Source organism: Haematobia irritans, chromosome 4 (assembly GCF_050003625.1).
Source record: "Haematobia irritans isolate KBUSLIRL chromosome 4, ASM5000362v1, whole genome shotgun sequence".
NCBI lineage: Eukaryota > Metazoa > Arthropoda > Insecta > Diptera > Muscidae > Haematobia > Haematobia irritans.
In genome coordinates, this window is record NC_134400.1 from 64,880,728 (window position 1) to 64,890,202 (window position 9,475).

At 35.0% G+C, this 9,475-nt stretch overlaps 1 long non-coding RNA gene across 1 annotated transcript; it reads right to left on the minus strand.

Moving 5' to 3' along the window:
- Positions 1-960: 960 nt before the first annotated feature.
- Positions 961-9,218, minus strand: LOC142234259 (uncharacterized). Its single transcript, XR_012721599.1, has 3 exons — positions 8,996-9,218; positions 8,045-8,892; positions 961-1,207 (listed from the first exon to the last, which is right to left on the minus strand). It is a non-coding gene; the product is annotated as an uncharacterized LOC142234259 (long non-coding RNA).
- Between the last annotated feature and the right edge of the window lie 257 nt (positions 9,219-9,475).

The following is a 9,475-nucleotide window of genomic DNA, read 5'->3' on the forward strand; positions in this document are numbered from 1 at the left end:
ACCCCCTTTTACGTTATAATCGATTATTTAGTATTCGATAATCGATTACCATTCATAATATTTGACGTTTTACTTCTATTTTCGTATTTTGATGACGATCATTTTTGCATTCGCGTGTGTTCTACAAATATTTCACTTAATTTTATAATAAATCTCTGCCGGTTTTAAATTATTTCAGAGTGCTAAGAATAACAATAATGAAAATTTTAATTCATTGTGATTTTTGTATTTCAATAAATAAATAAATATATGTAATACATATACAAAATGTATATCAGTGTTGTGTTTCTTTGTTTTTCATGGTGTGTATCGTTGCATTGTTGGTTTTTTTCTTGGCATTTCGGCTTCTATCGCATCAATTCTTTCCCATATTTCACAAGATCGTTGACAAGACGGTGGTGGATCAGCATTAACTATTTCCTTCAAGGCAGCCAGCTCTCGACGCAAACGCACAATTCGTCCACCTCTTCTATGTTTTGGCTTTTGTGTCGGTGGTATCCGAGTCAATTTTTCTTCTACCGCTCGCTGCTGTCTTTTCAAATAATTTTCGATGGATAGCTTCTTTGGGCCTACGTTCAACGCAGCTGGAGTAGCTTCCTCTTTTGGCAGCAGCTTTTGGTCCGATGCGGGCAGGATCGCCATGTAATGTTTGTGGATTTGAATTGTTTGTGTTGTGGATGATGTTTAATGTTTATGAATTTATTGTGCCTGCCTATTGGTTTTTGCCGGCGCTTACAAACGCCACGGGCAGAAAATGTTGTTTATTTACTTGCAGGCACAGATTCAGTGCCACTTCAAGTCTTTCCTTTGGTTTAAATGAAAATGCCGGTTTAGGCTTTCAAAACTAAATGATTGACTTTATTGAAAATTGTTCATCTTTTATACTTAAATAACGGTATTTCTAATTTCTAATTCTTTTTTCATATTTATCCTTAAAAATAAACAACAATCCTTAAACATAACATATGATCTAAACTTATAACTAAACAGCTGATTAAAAATACAATTATTCTCAAACTACTTAACAGCTGATTCATACATATAATACCGTTTACACTACAACATAGTTAAATTTGTTGAGTGTTTAAGGTATTCGAAATCCTCCCAAATTACGGCATATCCGTCCATAATTGGTATGTAGTTCGAGTTTGTGTAGTCTGTCATTTTTGCCGATATCGACACGGCGAGAAAGAGCATTGTCAAGATCCTAATGAAAAGAAAATAAAATAAACTTAATGTTAATTACCTCAAATTATCTTTATGGACCACCCTCCCTTTTATTAAGACTGTGGTCTCCAAGTCTGCTTCCACTGTTTCTTCTGTATACAGACTCGTAAGTTTATTTCCTAATCTCTTATTTGACCTTACGAGGACTTTGTCACCTACATTGAAAATTCTATTTTGTCGTGCCTGGTTTAGCATTTGCAACTGAATATTCTGCGCATTTATAATTTTTTCCTTAATTTCTGTATTTAGTTCAGTGGTTAACGGATGAATTATATCAATGGGTCGTTTATCTGTTACTGAATGGATAGTTCTGCTATATTCTATGGCTGCAAGAAATATTAATTCCACTGTGTCTTCTATGTTTCTTTCGATCTTGAGACATCGTGCGATTTCTACCAAGGTGCTATGAAATCTCTCTACCTGTCCATTTGAGCAACTATGAAGGGGTGGAGCATTAGAAATTTGTACATTGAACTGGTTTTGTAAAAGTGATTTGATCGTTTCCGAGTTAATAGATCGTTCATTGTCACAATATATTGTCTTTGTTCTCGAGTAGAAATTCATAAGTTGTAAAATTGCAACTTTCACGTCTATTATTGTTCTAGAAGCGATGTTTTGGACGATAGCAAATTTTGAGAATTTATCTATACAGGTGAGAAAGTATTTCTTGTCAGTTGAAAATATATCAATATGCAATTTTTCACCCGTGTATGAAGGAATGAGCGTTTTACCAAGGATTTGCTTCTGCGGGTGTCGATCATATTTTGCTTTTTGACATATTTTACAGTTTGAAACGACCTCATTTGCTATGGTAGTCATTTTTGGGAAAAAATAGTCTTGCAGAATTTGTTTCACATTTTCCTGTGCGGCTCTATGTGCCCTATTGTGTTCCAGGACTGTAATTTCTTTTTGTTCGTTTCTGTCGAAAATATCAGTTACCATGCGGTCGGTGTAACGAAATGTAGTTGCCGGGAATGCTTCTACCAGTTTGTGTTGAATGAGTGCCAGTATTGAAAAATCACAAAAAATCGCATTGACTACATCGATTTTGATAACATCAGATACTCTGTGAATGAGTGTCTCTCTATCTCAGAAATACACGAGATGTCTAGTTTTGTTTCCGAACATGATAGTTCTTACCATGTCACTTCCACTTTTTTCTATTATTATTTGGTTCCGAAAACAATTTACAGGTTTGTCTGTCTTTTCAATTGTGTAAGTGAGCGACAATTCACTGTGCACCGTAGCAATATCTGACTGTGTGTCCTCTTCTAAGGCATTAATATGCTGTCGGGACAACGCGTCAGCTACGTAGTTTTCTTTTCCGGGTTTGTAAAAAATGTTTGCATTGTGCTCATCGATGAAAGCCTTCCAACGTTTAATTTTAGCGTTCGGATTGCGATCCGAGACGGCAAATGTCAGAGGCTGGTGATCCGTGAAAATATTCAAATTTGTTACGCCATATAGATAATTCCTGAGATTCTTTAGGGCCCAAACTATGGCCAATAGCTCTCTTTCGTTGGTTGCAAAAGTTAATTCCCGATAATCGGGGTATTGTAACATCACATTCTCAGATGAAAGTACTTCCTTAAGTTTTTCGAACGCCTGACGCTGGTTTTCGTCAAACTTGATCTGTATTTTTTTTTTTGATTGCCCAGCGCTTACCTTGCCATTTTCGCCTTTCAGGATATCAGTTATAGGCTTTGCTATAGAAGCAAAGTCCTTAATGAAACACCTATAGTAGCTTGCTAGTCCAAGGAATGACCTGACTTTGAATAACGTAGTAGGTAACTCATAGTTACGAATGGCTTTTACCTTATCAGGGCATGTTCTTATGCCTCCACGTGAAACTAAGAACCCTAAATATTCAACGCTTTCCTTGAAAAAAATTGATTTTTCCCGCGATACCCTCATATTGGCTTCATACAACTTATCCAGAACCCATGCTATATGTTTTATGTGGTCATTCATGTTTTCCGAAAATATAATTACGTCATCAACGTAAACGTAACATGATTTCCCTATTTGTTCCCTGAGCACATCGTCAATTGCTCTTTGAAAAATACTAGGTGCGTTCTTCAACCCAAAGGCAAGTCTACAAAATTCATACTTTGCATTTCCCACTGAGAAGGCTGTTTTTTCCCTGTCATTTTCAGAGAGCAATATTTGATGAAAACCTGATTTTAAATCGAATGTAGTAAAGTATTTTGCCTTTCCTAAGTTTGCCAAAATGAAAACAACATTGGGAATGGGATATGTGTTGTCTATTGTCTTTTGATTGAGCTTTCTAAAGTCTACACCGATGAAAAAGACTGTTTTTCATATGTTTGGCTATAGACATTATATGTTTGGAACACAAATTTTTAAACACAATATTTTTGAGTGCAAGCATATAATGTTCATACACTAGCATAACATGTTTGGGACATATATGTTAATATGTTAGAACATATTATGTTTGGGACATAATATGTTTGTAAATATAATATGCTTGGATGCAAACATATATTAATTTAGAAATGGCTTATAAACATACATGTGTTTAGTAGCTTGGAGCGATATTTAACAGGGAGCGATATTGAATTAAGTTGGTGGTTGTTGCTTGTTATTACAAAATTAACATTTTATTTTTCCTTGGGCAATTGATCAGCTACTTCTTTGATCCTTACAAACTGTGTGGTCCGCTGTTCGAATCCCCGTCCGGCAAAAGGTAAAATTAAAATAAAAAAAATGAATAATTTCTTCTACAATGTTTGTATTACAGAAAAAAGGTGCTAAGAACTAAAAAATGTCGTGGAAGTGAGAAAGATGTGGGGGAATATACAATTAGGCAGAAACAAAATTTTGAGCATTCAGGTCGAAAACCTATGTTGTTAGCACCTATATTACCTGTTTATTTTCATAATTCATTATGATTGTAAATATATAAATAAATAAATAAAATTTTGAGCACAATATTGTTTGGGAGAATTTTTTTAAGCATATAATATTTTTGGGTGCAAAATGCTTCCAAACATATTATATGTTCACAAAATAACATATTGTTTTTTGGAAGACAACATTATTGAATTTGGATGCAAAAATACAAAATGTTTGGAACTTAGACTACCCAAACTTTTATTATATAGACCAATATGCTTTCAAACATATTATATATTGGAAGAGATCAAACATATAAATGTTTGGGCAATACCCAAAAATGTATATGCTTGAAGCAAAATATGTTTGGGAGTATATGTTACAGAAGCGATTTTTTATGAGGGTGTATAACCAATCGTTTTTTTTTTGTATTGCCCTGTTCATCGGTCCCTTTTTTATCTACAATCCATACGGGATTGTTATAAGGTGACCGAGAGGGTCGAATTATACCGGCTCTTAACATAGCTTTTGTTTCCGAATGTACAAAATCCGATACCCCCATTTGGTATGGATACAATTTTGAATATATTGGTTCTTCATTTTCTGTACGAATAGTAGCTATGACATTAGTATTATATGGAAGAGTCTCGTCTGGTTCCGCGAAAACTCCCATTCGTCCTTCCAACATTCCCCTAATTTTTTCCTGGACAACTTGGGGCACCGTAATATCTTCGACGTTTGTAAAATTAAAGGTTTGACAAAGGTTGACAAAAATCTTTATCAAAATCATATGTACAAAACCCCTCATATAATTTATTGAAATATTTAACTATTATATTAATCTTTAACATTTCATTTTTTTATCAAAAAAAAAAAAAAAAAGCTGCACAGGCTGACATGATGCGTATGTTAGAAGACAGACTCGCAGTTATGATACCACAGGCTATTAGGAATTCTATTGATTCACAGGGAAATCTTTCATTTGATAATTATAATCAGAGACAGAATATATTGGCATATGGACAGGTGGATAACGGCCCACGTCAGGGACAACAACGACCCAATTTTCATTCGTCATTTCACAATACACCAAATCAAACTTTGCCTTCAACGTATCCTTCTTATCCTCGACCGCAACAACCAGGTTATAATACACTAGATATGCCTCAACAATATTCGCCTTTTGTACCAAAACCAATTACACCGTTGCAATTGCAAAAGTGGAAGATATGATTTTTTATTTGGTTCCACATTTAAAACAAAGTTTAATAATAGGATATGATTTGTGGCAAAAGTTAGGAATAAAGATAATAATGGATAACAGCTCCATTTGTGAAATTGAGTCTCCCGAGGAGAACAACAACATGCATGAACTGACTCATGAACAAAATAGGATTTTGGAGAAGGTCAAACTCTCATTCCGGTGCTACTCGAAATTTGGTCTTGGCAAAACTAACTTGGAAAAACACTACATAGACGTTGGAAATGCAACCCCAAAGAAAATGAGATATTTTCCAGTTAGTCCGGCCGTACAAAAACTTTTATATGAGGAATTGGATCGAATGATCGAATTAGATGTGATCGAAGTAGCAAAGAATGCAGAATGGAATAATAGAGTGACATTAGTGATTAAACCCAATAAAAATCGTTTATGTTTGGACGCGAGGGAGTTAAACAAAGTAACTCGAAAGGATGCATATCCTTTACCAAACATAGATGGTTTATTGGCTAGACTTGGTGACACATTTTACATTTCCGCCATAGATCTGAAGGACGCATTTTGGCAGATTCCTCTGGAGGAATCAAGTCGGCCGTTGACAGCGTTCACAGTCCAAGGCAGGCCACATTACCAATGGCTGTGCAACGCTGCGCAACGAATGTGCCGACTTATGGATAAAGTGATTCCTTCAGAGTTGAGAGACCGTGTGTTTGTGTACCTAGACGATCTATTGGGTGTGTCACCGAACTTCCAGGTACACATGGAAATGTTGAATGTTTTAGGGAATAAGTTGACAGCCGCAGGTTTGACCATTAACAGGAAAAATCGAAATTTTGTTATCGCGAATTGAAATACCTTGGCTATATTGTCGGAGCAGGTAAATTGAAACCTGATCCTTCAAAAGTAGAAGCCATAACAAACATAAAGCCACCGAGGAGCCAGAAAGACGTAAGAAAGTTTTTAGGGACTGTGGGATGGTATAGACGAGTCATCCACGAATTCTCTACCCTCACAGCACCTCTCACGGACACTTTAAAAAAATCGCCTATATTTATATTGACACTTGAGGCATTAGAATCATTCGAGAAGTTGAAAATTTGTTTAGTTTCGAGTCCTGTTCTGACGACCCCAGATTTTGAGCGACCGTTCTATATTCAGTGCGATGCTTCAAACGTTGGTGTTGGTGCAGTGCTTTTTCAAAAAGACGATAATGATGGTGAGTATCCCATCGAATTTTTTTTCGAAGAAATTAAACAATGTCCAACGTAATTACTCAACAACTGAAAAGGAATATTTAGCCGTTATTCTGGCAATTAAGCGTTTTAGACAGTATGTGGAACTTATGGACTTGAAATTGCAAGGTTACAAATTTTCTATTGAACATAGAAAAGGAACCAAGAATATAGTCCAGGATATGTTGTCTGGTTGAGCATAGATGAACTTTTAGTGGAGGATAATGGCATAATCAATTTCGAATCAGAGGCTTTTAAAAGTGAGGATTATCTATCTCTTATGGATACTATTGAACAAAACCAAAACCGACTACCCGACTTGAAAGTCTGTGATGGAATTGTGTATAAAAGAGTTAGATTTAATCGAGATGAAGTTGAGTCAGAAGGCAGTTGTTGGCGAATTTGGCCTCCACAGGAATTGACCGAGGGGATAATTGTGAAATCGCACGATGAAAATACTATTCATAGTGGCATGGCAAAGACATTGGAAAATGTTAGGCAACATTTTTATTGGCCATCAATGGTCACCCAAATAAGAGATGTGATGTTTGAAATGTGATGTTTGCAAGGAAGTGAAACATCCAAAACAGACGTTAAGACCTCCTATGGGTTATGAATTTGTCACACAAAGACCATTTCAGAAAATCTACATTGATTTTTTAGGACCTTACCCACGGACGAAATCTGGTAAAGCCTTTCTTTTTATAGTATTCGATCACAAACCCAAATTTGTTTTATTAAAGGCTATGAACAAAGCCATAACAAAATCTGTAAATAAATTCCTGGTAGAAGAAGTTTTCCATAAATTCGGAGTACCTGAATTCATACACTCCGATAATGGAAAACAATTCTTATCAGATTCATTTCAAGATCTGTTGAGAATGTTTGGCATACGACATATTCGTTCACCAATTCACTCCCCACAGGCAAATGCAAGTGAGCGAGTGAATCAAACGATTTTAAGCAGCATTAGGTGTTATCTGAAAACAGATCATTCCAAATGGGATGAAAATATTTCGAAAATAGAGTGTTCCTTACGATCCACCATACATTCGTCAACAGGTACATCACCCTATTTTGCTCTCACAGGATATCAGATGATAACACATGCTGATGCCTATAAAATCTTAAGGAAATTGAATGCTCTGGAGGATGGTGAGACAATGATTTTACCTAAAGCGGACCAGATGCAAATCTTGCACAAAAAGATTAAGAAAAAATTACACGAAGCATATGAGCGAAATGTCAGGTCTTATAACAGGAGAAGCCGCTTTACGACATTTCATGAAGGACAAGAAGTCTTTAGGAAAAAATTCGTGCAAAGCAATTTCTTAAAGGGGATAAATGCAAAATTATGTAGACCTTGGCTAAAGTGCCGAATTCGAAAGGCAATTGGAAATTGCCAATACGAAGTGGAAACACTAAAAGGACAGTATATCGGGGTCATACACGCACAGCATTTAAGGGTATAGAACAATATATACATATAACTGATAATAATTCTTACCGACAAGATCTATATGATCGGCCTTCAAAGCTTCAATGTAAAATTTAAATTTCGGCATTCAACGTTCAAAGAAATATATCCAATCCTTTTTGTTTTGTTGACGCAGCACCTTTGAAAAAAAGAGAAAACGGCTTTAGTTCAATTAGACATTTTTCATAAACCTGTAAGAAAAGAAGAAAAAGAATAAATTAGTATTTGCCAAAATTAATATGAAATGCATAAAGAAGAGAACTTATCTTAGCCGTATTGTAGAAGAAAAGTATTGTCTCTTATTTCCAACATTAATAATGCATTGTTGTAATCAAGTCATCAGATAATATCCAAAATCGCTTTTAGTTTCATTTATATGAGAATAATCATTGTCCTACTGTTTAACCTTTTTACGTGAATTTCCACACAGTATGTTCGTAAATTATGCCATAGACATCTTTAACAACCATTTCACACAAGCCACACGAAAATAGTCCCTAAATTGTGAGAAACACGTGTCATTAAAGGAAACGAACATGATATACCTGCAAATAGAAAAATTATTAGAAATTGCTGTATCTAAATGATTTTCAAAAATACGTATCTATTTACAATGCAAAGATTTTAAACCAGGTACATAAATAAATTCCATAGCCATAGTCCATACACATTTGCCAATCCAAACCAAATTCCTTGTAATATTAGTTGGGCCACAACAATTAGGTATATATTGTCTATAGCCACACACAAGAATGCATCAGGTAGAACAATTCACACTTGGAACAATGAAATCAACCCGTTTTATCCATGATAATTGCCAATAGACACTAGACAGACATCAATTGCTGAATGTTCGCCAGCAAGAAAATTCCTTGTACCTGTATAAAAATAAAAAGGGACATTTATGAAAATTGGTCAAGGCAGTAACATTCACAACATAAAATAAAAACAAAAACCACAACATTTCTTTACATAACTTACCTTTGTAACCAGTCCATTATTGAATAGGCATAATTACATCACAGACGGCAACATAAACTATTCCTTTTTATCTATCTTTCCTCTCTGGAACTTAAACAAAATCATTTCTATTTTTTACACGAAAATTCGTCCAAATGACCCAAACATAATGTGGAAGTTTGCTTTGCACAACAGGTACGAAATAACATCTATGGAACAATTTGAACAACAAAATTGGTTTCATTGATTTTTTTGTCCAGGGTAAATAGACATCATAATTAAAAAAAAATTTTACGAGAACACTTCCATATACCTGTGTAGAAAAGGAAATGTGAAATTTATGAAAATTGCAAAGACGAATATTTGATATTTCATACCTTTATAACAAGCGTAACCAATGTGACGAATGTAAACAAACAAGGAACGCTGACAGAAACACACACATGATATGGCACAGGGATAATCTACACTTTAGAGAAGTCACTAAATTTAAATCTCTTT